This window comes from Bos taurus, chromosome X (genome assembly GCF_002263795.3).
Source record: "Bos taurus isolate L1 Dominette 01449 registration number 42190680 breed Hereford chromosome X, ARS-UCD2.0, whole genome shotgun sequence".
NCBI lineage: Eukaryota > Metazoa > Chordata > Mammalia > Artiodactyla > Bovidae > Bos > Bos taurus.
In genome coordinates, this window is record NC_037357.1 from 86,564,435 (window position 1) to 86,577,376 (window position 12,942).

The window sequence follows — 12,942 nt, forward strand, 5'->3', positions numbered from 1 at the left end:
AACAATGAATCCTATTCCTAGTAAAGAATTGGGAAAACGCAAGGACGTGTGAAAGAGCAGTACATCCATCACAAGAAAACACTTCTGAGCTTTATTCACCAAGACCCACAGTAAAGAACACATTGTACAAGTGACTCTAAAGCAAATGCTTCACAGAACAATACTGACCCTTATATATGTGATATTCACCAATATTGTCTATTCTGTTTGTGATGTGCTATGTTATTTCATTCTAATTTATTTAAAATGCACAATTCTTTTCAGAATCCTTAAAATATTCTATTGGCCATGAATCACAACCTGCAGTTTGGAAAGTCCTTCTCCAGGGTCCCAGTGTTTGTCCAACAGGTGACTTGCTGCTTTGAGTCCTGCAGGGAAGGTTCAAGGAAACCTCATGATGCCCCTCTGAGCCAGGGTCTCCTGGAAGGTGTAACCTAGAGGCTTCCTGCTCCCAGGCTTGGCCCAGGCTTGGCCCAGGCTTGACCTGGGTAGGGGTGGGCCATCCCAGATGTCTGGGGAAAACACTCTTATGTCTCTTTTTCACTCTCACACTACTACCACACTCACAACGCTTCTGGGATGTGTGGGTTTTTTCCTCACACCAAAGAAATCTCGGCGTCATCAGCTGGGTGTCCTACAATTCCATTCAATCTTGACACTAACAGGAGTTTGTGCAGACAAGTTAAGAGCTCAGTCCCACAAGACTGTCCCTTCCACCTCAGATGCCAGTTCATAGTCCCAGGTTGTCACCTGTACTTCTGACCAACCAGCTATAAATCAGAGGTTCCTATGACCCCCTTCTCACATTCAGTCATTTGCTATAATAGGTCACAGAACTCAGGGAAGCACTTACCTACATTGACTGGTTTATTATATAATAAAAGGACATGATAAAGGACACAGATGAACAGCCAGATGTAGAGAAACCTGGGGTAAGTTCTGGAAGGATTCAGGGCACAACAGCTTGTGTCTCTGTGACATGGGGGTGCCCACTCTCTCAGCATGGATGTGTTTACCCACACGGAAGCTCCTGGAACTCCACGCTAATGGGATTTTATGGAAGCTTCCTCACGTAGGCATGATCAAATATTAACTCCTTTTCCAGCCCTCTCCCTTCTCTGGAGGATGGGGGTTGGGGCTGAAAATTCCAAGCCTGTAATCATAGCTTGGTCTTTCTGGTGACAAGGACCCTACACAGAGTTGCCTCATTAGAACAAAAGATGCTGTTAGTGCTCTTACCACGTAGGAAATTACACTGGTTTTGGAGCTCTGTTCCAGGAACCCAGGGCAGAGGCCAATATACATTTTTTTCTATTTCACAACAGGTGGAGGGAGATGCCAGCTCAGGCTCTCTCCTTTTGGTGGACAGAGATGCCAGCTCAGGGTAGATTGGGTTATAAACAAATGACAGACAATCAGAGTTTATTTCTCACGGATGCTGCACGCCCACTGCAGGTAGACTGGGGCTCTTCTGCACATTATCAACACACTCATGCCAGATCTCAAGGACACAGAGTAGCCCCATGGGTGGCCCAGCAGAGAGAAAAGGGAGTGACTAAGCATGAACCAGCTCATCAAATGGCCAATGGCCAACTCTGACCCTCAAAGGGGTGAAAGTGTGCAGTCCTATGGAAGCATAGGATATTTGTGAACATTCTAAAGTCAACTACAAGGAGGGTATGACATCACAAAAGAGAGTATGGTGTGGGAGAACTGCCTAATCCAGTGGTTCTCAATGGGAGAGGGCAGGTGTGGATCTTGTCCCCCTAGGGGACACTCAACAATGTCTGGAAACATTTTTGGCTGTCATGACTTGATAGGGGGATAGGCATCTAGTGGACAGAGATCAAGGATGCTGCTAAACAACTTACAATGCAGAGAACAGTGCCCCCCAAGAAAAATAATCCAACCCCCCTTCAAATGTCAATGGTGCCAAGGTTGAAACCCTTAGCTAAAGGAATGTTGTTTAAATGGAGAGATTTCAGGCATTAGACAGAGGCAATCTCTCAGCGAGGGTAGGCAAATAGTACAATTCTTCTCACTCAATTTATCATCAGGCTCCTATTAAGCCTTGACTGTGTACAAAGCTCTATGAGAAAGGCTGACAAGGTGAGAGATGGGTTCCTGTCATCCTCTTAAGGGAGAAAGTTGATGATGAATGAGTCTTCTTGTTCCCCCTGCTCTGAGGGCCACCTCAGCTTAATGTCAAGGGTATTCGTGTGTGGTTCTGCTTCTCTGCTTTCTTTTCTGTCCCAGGATCAATCTGCTAATCCCTGTGCCAGCACCATCCCGTGTCATGGACAATAGCTCCACAATAGGATTGACTGTTCAGAAGGCAAGTGCTTCCTCTTTGTACTTCTTTAGGTCCTTTGAACTCCTGGGTACATTTTAGAATCTACTGGTCAAGTTCCATGATTAGAAAAAAAAAGGGGTCCCTGTTGGGATTCTGACTGGAATTTCAGTTAATTCATAGATCAATTTGGGGGTTAATGACATCTTTATGTAGTTGAGCCTTCCTATCCGAGAACCTGGGCTTTGTCTCCATTTTTAAGGTCTTTCTTAAGTCTTCTATAAAGTTTTATAATTTATGGTATCCACATTTTGTCCATTTTTGCTAGCTTTATTATCTATTATAGTCTCTCTCAAAAGAGCCTACATGGTTGGTAGGGGGCCTGAGACTCAGGGGAGTGGCCAGACCCTGCTACCCAGTTCACATCTGAAGGAACTGCTAAAGGGGACAGATTTACCCTTCCATTAGAGACAGAGGGCTTGGGGTACACTGCTAGGGGCAGACACCTTTTGCCTTGAAAATCAGCCAACCAACTACACTGTAGAAGAAATTATATGGGAGCCATGGTAAACATATTTCTACTTTTGATGAAACACTAGACTTTAGAAATCAGGAAGGTATTGGATGGGGGACAAAGGCAGAAAGGAGACTGGGAGACAATGAGAAAACTATACCATCTTCATAATATTGCTGTGGATTGAGTCCAGTTCACTTTATTCTCTTGGTTTAGTAAATTGACTTATTCTCCTTTAGGGAGACACATGTTCTTGTAGGGACAGTTTTTCAACGCTTGGCATAGGATAATGTTGCTTTGATCAACGTTTTATGTGTTTTACAGTTTTATCTGCATGTGGTATTCACAAAATGCATGGATTGAGGTATCACCCGGTCAGACTCTCCGTAAGTGGGTAGGACACCTGAGGATCCTGTTTGCTTTGGGGTGATTGGCCATGGAGCACACAGACTGGAAGTGATCCCCTCTCTACAAATGTGTTTCTGTCTTTCATTATTACTGTGGAGGCTGAAGGTGCCTCAGGCTCTAATTTGCTTCCTTCTCAGAATTCCCCACACTTAACCTCAGGCCCTTCCCAGGTAGCAAGTAGGGAGTTCACCATTATTAGAAGTCAGTAGAGTGCTGTCTACCCATGTAAGGGTGTTGATGATGCAACTAGCCCTGTAGTTCTGGGGGCAGTTCTTGCTCTTTCTATGTATTTACCCTCCACCTGGGGTTTCTCTGGATACACTCTTACTTTCTTAGTTGCTTCCACCTGCTCCTCTGGGCTTCTGGTTCTCTTCACCCTTGTAAACCTTATGTGCACTGCTTTCTTTTTTTAGAAATCCTTCACAATTCCTGGTTCCTGGATGGCACCCTTTCTTCTTTTCCAGGAATTAATGAAACCTTTCCATCACTTCAGTGGTGCAGTGGGGAAGTACACAAGTTTGTTCAAACAGCCATCTTCAGACAGTCTTTAAGGGTGTTTTTTAAAGTTCCTAGAGAAAAAGTTGTTTTCATTTTATTATATTGTGTTCAGAGAATGTCCCTTGGATTCTACATTTTGCCAGGGCTGATGGCAGTGGTGGTAGAATGTATCAAGATTGCATCTGTGGCCTGTTGTGAGTATTATGGGCTTCCCAAGTGGCACTCGTGGTAAAGAACCTGCCTGCCAATGCAGGAGACATAAGAGACTCGGGTTCGATCCCTGAGTTGGGAAGATCCCCTGGAGGAGGGCATGGCAACCCACTCCAGTATTCTTGCCTGGAGAATCCCATGGACAGAGGAGCCTGGTGGGCTACAGTCCATGGGGTCACAAAGCGTTGGACACGACTGAAGCGACTTAGCACGCATGGATGCGTCGGTATTATAAGAAGGTTGGGCAGATTTTTCACTTTCTTCAATAAGCAATTCTTAGAGTTTCACCTGATCTGCAAAAGTGATTGATACCAGTCAATCTGTGAGGTGTTGGAGTGGAGTGTACAGTTCAGTTCAGTCACTCAGTCATGTCCGACTCTTTGTGACCCCATGGACTGCAGCACACCAGGCCTCCCTGCCCATCACCAGCTCCCAGAACTTGCTCAAACTCATATCCATCGAGTCAGTGATGCCATCCAACCATCTCATCCTCTGGCGTCCTCTTCTCTTCCTGACTTTAATCTTTCCCAGCATCAGGGTCTTTTCCAAGGAGTTAGTTCTTCGAATCAGGTGGCCAAAATATTGGAGTTTCAGCTTCAGCATCAGTCCTTCCAATGAACATTTGGACTGATTTCCTTTAGCTTGATCTCCTTGCAGTCCAAGGGGCTCTTAAGAGTCTTCTCCAGCACCACAGTTCAAAAGCATCAATTCTTCAGAGCTCAGCTTTGTTGATACTCCAACTCTCACATCCATACATGACTACTGAAAAAACCATAGCCTTGACTACATGGACCTTTGTTGGCAAAGTAATGTCTCTGCTGTCTAATATGTTGTCTAGGTTGGTCATAGCTTTCCTTCCAAGGAGTAAGCGTCTTTTAATTTCATGGCTGCAGTCACCATCTGCAGTGATTTTGGAGCCCCCCAAAAGATAAAGTCAGCTACTGTTTCCACTGTTTCCCCATCTATTTGCCATGAAGTGATGGGACCAGATGCCATGATCTTAGTTTTCTGAATGTTGAGCTTTAAGCCAACATTTTCACTCTTCTCTTTCACTTTCATCAAAAGGCTCTTTAGTTCTTCTTCACTTTCTGCCATAAGGGTGATGTCATCTGCATATCTGAGGTTATTGATATTTCTCCTGGCAATCTTGATTCCAGCTTGTTCTTCATCCAGCCCAGCGTTTCTCATGATGTACTCTGCATATAAGTTAAATAAGCAGGGTGACAATATACAGCCTTGACGTATTCCTTTTCCTATTTGGAACCAGTCTGTTGTTCCATGTCCAGTTCTAACTGTTGCTTCCTGACCTGCATACAGACTTCTTAAGAGGAAGGTCAGGTGGTCTGGTATTCCCATCTGTAAGAATTTTCCACAGTTTATTGTGATCCACACAGTCAAAGGCTTTGGCATAGTAAAAAAAGCAGTAGATGTTCTTCTGGCATTCTCTTGCTTTTTCAATGATCCAGCGGATGTTGGCAATTTGATCTCTGCTTCCTCTGCCTTTTCTAAAACCAGCTTGAACATCTAGAATTTCATGGTTCATGTATTGCTGAAGCCTGGCTTGGAGAATTTTGAGCATTACTTTGCTAGTGTGTGAGATGAATGCAATTGTGAAGTAGGTTGATCATTCCTTGGCATTGCCTTTCTTTGGGATTAGAATGAAAACTGACCTTTTCCAGTCCCGTGGCCACTGCTGAGTTTTCCAAATTTGCTGGCATATTGAGTGCAGCACTTTCACAGCATCATCTTTCAGGATTTGAAATAGCTCAACTGGAATTCCATCACCTCCACTAGCTTTGTTCGAAGTGATGCATCCTAAGGCCCACTTGACTTCACATTCCAGGATGCCTGGCTCTAGGTGAGTGATCACACCATCATGATTATCTGGGTCGTGAAGATCTCTTTTGTATAGTTCTTCTGTGTATTCTTGCCACCTCCGCTTCTGTTAGGTCCATACCATTTCTGTTCTTTATGGAGCCCATCTTTGCATGAAATGTTCCCTTGGTATCTCTAATTTTCTTGAAGAGATCTCTAGTCTTTCCCATTCTGTTGTTTTCCTGTATTTCTTTGCACTGATTACTGAGGAAGGCTTTCTTATCTCTCCTTGCTATTCTTTGGAACGCTGCATTCAGATGCTTATATCTTTCCTTTTCTCGTTTGCTTTTTGCTTCTTCTCTTTTCACAGCTACTTGTAAGGCCTCCTCAGACAGCCATTTTGCTTTTTTGCATTTCTTTTTCTTGGGAATGGTCTTGCTCCCTGGCTCCTGTACAATGTCATGAACCTCCATCCATAGTTTTTCAGGCACTCTGTCTATCAGATCTAGTTCCTTGAATCTATTTCTCACTTCCACTGTAAAATTGTTAGGGATTTGATTTAGGTCATACCTGAATGGTCTAGTGGTTTTCCCTACTTTCTTCAATTTAAGTCTGAATTTGGCAATAAGGAGTTCTTGATTTGAACCACAGTCAGCTCTCGGTTTTGTTTTTGCTGACTGTATAGAACTTCTCCATCTTTGGCTGCAAAGAATATAATCAGTCTGATTTCAGTGTTGGCCATCTGGTGATGTCCATGTGTAGAGTCTTCTCTTGTGTTGTTGGAAGACTGTGTTTACTATGACCAGTGCATTCTCTTGGCAAAACTCTATTAGCCTTTGCCCTGCTTCATTCTATACTCCAAGGCCAAATTTGCCTGTCACTCCAGGTGTTTCTTGACTTCCTACTTTTGCATTCCAGTCCCTTATAAAGAAAAAGATATATTTTGGGGGTGTTAGTTCCTGAAGGTGTTGTAGGTCTTCATAGAATCATTCAACTTCAGCTTCTTCAGCATTACTGGTCAGGGCACAGACTTGGATTACTGTGATATTGAATGCTTTGCCTTGGAAATAAACAGAGATCGTTCTGTCTTTTTTGAGATTGCATCCAAGTACTGCATTTTGGACTCTTGTTAACTATGATGGCTACTCCATTTCTTCTAAGGGATTCCTGCTCACAGTAGTAGATATAATTGTCGTCTGAGTTAAATTCACCCATTCCAGTCCATTTTAGTTCGCTGATTCCTAGAATGTCGACGGTTCCAAGGCACTGTTAAAAAACCAGGGAGTGGACTATGGCCCAAATCCTGGAAATTTCTCCCCCCTCCCAAAAATATTTAGAATAATCCTCCCACTCTTTCACATGTGAAATTACCCAGCCTATAAAAACTAACCTCTCCAAATTTCGGGGCCACACTCACCCTCTGTGATGGCCTACACGCTGCCTGTGGAGTGTGCTTCTCTCTGTATCTGAATAAATCCACTTCCTATCTATCACCTTGTCTCTCCCTGAATTCTTTCTGCAGTGAGACATCAAGAACCTGAGCTACATTAGGTCCTGAAATCAGGTACTATGGATTTTGGCTGGGTTCGAGTCCCAAACAGGGTTTTGACTGGGTTTGAGTCCCAGCCACGTGGGTTCAAGTCCCAATCTGAGGTAAATGTTTTCATACCCATCCCTTTATTTTATTTTTTTTTATTTTTTAAATCTTTATTTATTTTATAGAAATATAGTCGATTTACAATATTATATTAGTTTCAGATGTACTACATAGTGATTCAATATTTTTCTAGGTTATACTCTATTCAAAGCTATTATAAAATGTTGGCTACATTCCCTGTGTTGTACATTACATTCTTGTATCTTTTTTGTTTTATATTTAGTAGTCTGTACCTCTTAATCCTCTATGCCTATCTTGCTCCCCTCCCCCCAGCCCTCCCCCTACTGGTAACTAGTTTGTTCTCTATATCTTTAAGTCTGTTTCTATTTCATTATTTTCATTTGTTTCAATTTTTAGATTCTACATATAAATGGTAACATATATTATTTGTCTTTCTCTGTCTGACTTATTGCAGTAAGCTTAATATCCTCTAGGTCCATCCATGTTGCAAATGGCAAGATTTCACTTTTGTGGCAAAGTAATATTCTATGTGTGTGTATACCACATCTCCTTTATTCACCTGTTGGCTAGAAGGTTGCTTCCATATCTTGGCTATTGTAAATAATGTCACTATGGGAGTTCCCTGGTAGTCTAGTGGTTAGGATCTGGCATTGTCACTGCAAAGGCCTGGTTGGGAAACTGATATCTGACAAGCCACACAGTGCAGCCAAAAAAAATTTTTGTATCTTTTTGAATTAGTGTTTTCATTTTCTTTGGATATATACCCAGGAGTGGAATTGCTGGATCATATAGTAGTTCTAGTTTTAGCCACTGAAATTTTTAAAGCCCTGAATATAATTTAGCAGGAACACTATCACAGGCAATCAGTTTTTGTTCTGTTGCTAAAGTTATTGGATATATGCTAAAGTGATTTTTTTTTTTTTTGGTCTGAGTGACAAGAAAATAATGTTTAATCAATATGCAAATCAAACGGTCTCCACTGGCTTTATTAATCTAGAAAGAAATAATTGCATAGTTACTAGTAAGAGGAAGGACATTTAGTCTATACTTTCAAATGGGACAATCATTCTAAAGAGCTGTTCACTGGCAAAATTTCTCCCCAAGTTAGTATAGATTATATGCTATGTCATAGAAGATAACAATCATGAAGTGTTTTTTTCAGTATTTGCTTTTAGAGAAAAATCCTAAAACTTGTAGAGACTTCTGATGTCAGAAAATTATGAAATGTAAGAGTGTATTTAGCAATCAGGGTGACTTAGCTCATGGTAATTGGCATATGTATAATTATAATTTGCATTCCAGTTATTTAAACTGAGATATCCTTGATCAGGTTGAACATACTGTGAATAGAAGATCTCTTTTTCCAAGAAATAAGGTGCAGACAGTCTTTGGAGAACGGCCTCACTGAACTGGTAAGTTAGCTTTCTCCGGATTTTGATGATTTCCCCAGTTCTTCCATAATTCCTCAGTGCTCTGGCCATTTTCTGATAAGTCATGGTCTTCTGGTTGCCTTTTCTTTTTCCCCAGAGTTGGGCAAGTTTTTCTTTGTTTTTTGATACAAACTGAAAGATGCCTTTGGTTTGATCTATCCACTGAATACAAGATGCCATCTCTGGATTACATAGGGATTCATGAAGGTATTCAAACAGTCAGAGCTTCTTCCTGCCTTTTCCTCCCTTTTGCTGGAGAAGAGCAGGTTGTACCAGCTGGTTTTTGGGGATGTTCTGCAGAGATTGATGAATATTTCCTTCAAAATAGAGGTCCGTAGCACTGTTTGTTACTGTTCTCCAATTATAGATGGGTTCCTCTGCAGGCTGCAAACCATAGCTGTTGGAATTTCCTCTGATATGAGAACGGTGGTTGATAAAAGCCAGGTAATTTTTGTAATCTGAGGAGTACTGAAAGTCTCCAGTTGAATGCTGCCTCAGTACTTCAAAAGAATCTTCAAATGCTTGACCCAGCTTGTCTTGTTCAGCACAAGCCATGCTTCATTAAAAACATGACAATTCTGTCCATCAGAGGCCAATCCAATATTTACAAGTGCTCCAGGTGGAAACAACTTTCCCCTCTGAAGCACAGGTCTGCAACACTCTCCCATACCCATCCCTTTAAACAACACAAGAACTTTTATCTTCTTTCCTGTCCCTCCCCTCATCTTACATGTTGATATTAGCTGAATTGTATTTCAAGACTGTAATTTTTTAAATTTACAATCAAACTTATTTTAGATTTTTTTCAGTAAATTTTACTGTTTCCCCCCTCACCATTGCTTCATTGGAACCCCCTTCTTCCTCTTAAATTCATGTATTTTCCTTCTTGCTGAATCACATACCCAAATCATCCTTTCAGAAAGGGTGTCTGATAAATTTTCTGAAATGTTTTTGTTCTCATCTGGATTATTTTGGCTGGATCTAGAAATCTAAGTTCAAAGTTATTTCTCATCAGCTCTTTGAAAAACATCATCATATTCTCTCAGTTTTCTCTCTGGAAACTTTCAGAATTTTCCCCTTTTGGGACTTTATTTTTAACTTAAAATTTTTATTTCACATATGTGTGTGTGCACACATATGCATGTATGTGTGTTTGAATCATGCTCAGAACTTAATGTTTCTTTTCAGTTTGAAGTTTCTCCTCTCAGCTCAGAAAATTCTAGAACATTATTTCTTCATGTATTGCCTGCCTTCCTTTCCAGCTTTTCTATTCTCTATGTCTGGAACTCCTATTAGATGAATGTTGAAACTTTCAGCATCTATTCTCCATTAGCTTTATCTTTTTTCCTTTCATACTTTCTACTTCTTAATCTCTTTGTGGTATACTGTGAAGTAATGTCATTGCCCAAACACATTTTTTCCATTGGTTTGCTCCAGCTTCTCTTATTGATTTTCTAAAGCTTTGTTATCTATTAAGGACAGTTATTTTTAATTTGTTGCATATTGTAGGAGAATAGAATGTGCCACCCCAAAATATGCCTCTTTGGCATAGATTACTTTAAGCTGATCATTTTGAGAAACAACAGACACTAGGGAAGTTCTAGAGAGAGAGTAGAAGTTATTCTTTTGTATGGGAAATTTACATTTATAAAGGAAATCTCCATTTGTAAGAATGTCATCCTCTCTCTGAGCTAAGAAGAGAAGGATGACTAAATCATTAGAAATTCTTATCCACAGAGAAAGCACTGACTTAAATCTGCATAACAAATCTTATCCTTGTTTACCATACTTGCCTTGTCACTTTCCAATACCTTTCCTCTCATCCAGTAGCCCCAAACTCCTCTTTCCTTTGTTTTAGGCCAGGTTCCCATGTGAATCCAAGCTCTAACCATCCCTTTGAGTTACTCATCTCTGAGTTTCTCCCATCTGTATATGATTTACACATATTAATAAAATTGCACTTGTTTTTCTCTTATTAATCTGTCTTGTTACAGAGCCCCAGCCAAGAACATAGAATGGTAGAAGGAAAAGATTTTTTTCCCTCTCCTACAACATGTTTCAGGCTTCCCTGGTGGCTCAGTTGGTTCCAAGAGTCGAACATGACTTAACAACTAAATCACTACCCACCACCCAAAATATGTTTCAACATTTCCCCTCAAATTTGCTTTTCAAATCGTTGTCTATGGTGTCATTTGACTTAGGTAGCACTTTAATTTTACATCTTAAATATGTCAGATTTATTCCTCTTAGCATTGGTGTAATGACAAGAAATGCTATGTCACCTGAAGATTTATCATAATATTTTCCAAAATTTTCTTCTAGTTTTTTACAACTTTAAATTTTCATATTTAAACCTCTAATTTTAAAAAACATATACAATCTATCTTTTGCCCACGTTTGGAAATGCATGCAAAAGTTTTGTATATTGATCAGCTTGTTTCACTAATTATTTCTCTGGATATTAGATTTCTCTTGCTGTTATAACAAATTACCACATACTTAGTGGCTTAACACAAAATTATTCTCTTATACCTCTATTCATCAGAAATCCAAAATGAGTCTCACTGGGCTAAAATCAAGGTATTCCCAGGGATGTGTTCTTTTCGTGGGGCTCCAGAAGAAAAACCACTGTCTTGTCCTTTCCAGCTTCTAGAGGTTGCCCTCATTCCTTGGCTCATGGTCCCCTTTCCATCATCCACAAAGCCAACACATAATATCTCTCTGACCCTGGTTCTGTCACCATATCTCTTTCTCTGACTCCTGGTTCCACCTTCCACTTGTAAAGGCCCTTGTGATTACCTTGGACCCACCCAGATAATCCAGGATAATCTATTTTAAAGTTTAGCAAACTTAATTCCACCTGCAATTTTAATTCCCAGGTTCTGGGCCTAAGGATATGGACACCCTAGCAGATGGGGCACTTATTCTGCCTAACACATTGTTCCAGGCCCCTTACTGATTTTAAAGTACATCTCAACATTTGTTCTAACTGTTGCTTCCTGACCTGTGTATAGGTTTCTCAAGAGGCAGGTCAGGTGGTCTGGTATTCCCATCTCTTTTAGAATTTTCCACAGTATATTGTGATCCACACAGTCAAAAGCTTTGGCATAGTCAATAAAGCAGAAATAGATGTTTTTCTGGAACTCTCTTGCTTTTTCAATGATCCAGCAGATGTTGGCAATTTGATCTCTGGTTCCTCTGCCTTTTCTAAAACCAGCTTGAACATCAGGAAGTTCACGGTTCATGTATTGCTGAAGCCTGGCTTGGAGAATTTTGAGCATTACTTTACTAGCGTGTGAGATGAGTGCAATTGTGCAGCAGTTAGAGCATTCTTTGGCATTGCCTTTCTTTGGGGTTGGAATGAAAACTGACCTTTTCCAGTCCCATGGCCACTGCTGAGTTTTCCAAATTTGCTGGCATATTGAGTGCAGCACTTTCACAACATATCTTTCAGGATTTGAAATAGCTCAACTGGAATTCCATCACCTCCACTAGCTTTGTTCGAAGTGATGCTTTCTAAGGCCCACTTGACTTCACATTCCAGGATGTCTGGCTCTAGGTGAGTGATCACACCATCATGATTATCTGGGTCATGAAGATCTCTTTTGTACAGTTCTTCTGTGTATTCTTGCCACGTCTTCTTAATATCTTCTGCTTCTGTTAGGTCCATACCATTTCTGTCCTTTATGGAGCCCATCTTTGCATGAAATGTTCCCTTGGTATCTCTAATTTTCTTGAAGAGATCTCTAGTCTTTCCCATTCTGTTGTTTTCCTGTATTTCTTTGCATTGATCACTGAGGAAGGCTTTCTTATCTCACCTTGCTATTCTTCAGAACTCTGTATTCAGATGCTTATATCTTTCCTTTTCTCCTTTGCTTTTTGCTTCTCCTCTTTTCACAGCTATTTGTAAGGCCTCCTCAGACAGCCATTTTGGTTTTTTGCATTTCTTTTCCATGGGGATGGTCTTGATCCTTGGAAGAAGCACAAGCTGGAATCAAGATAGCCGGGAGAAATATCAATAACCTCAGATATGCAGATGACACCACCCTTATGGCAGAAAGTGAAGAGGAATTAAAAAGCCTCTTGATGAAAGTGAAAGAGGAGAGTGAAAAGGTTGGCTTTTAAAGCTCAACATTCAGAAAACGAAGATCATGGCATC

The 12,942-nt window shown here is 40.8% G+C and overlaps 1 pseudogene; it reads right to left on the reverse strand.

Annotated features, from left to right (window-relative positions):
- Positions 1-8,501: 8,501 nt before the first annotated feature.
- LOC785658 (transcription factor Spi-C-like) lies at positions 8,502-9,605 on the reverse strand (annotated as a pseudogene).
- Positions 9,606-12,942: the final 3,337 nt, after the last annotated feature.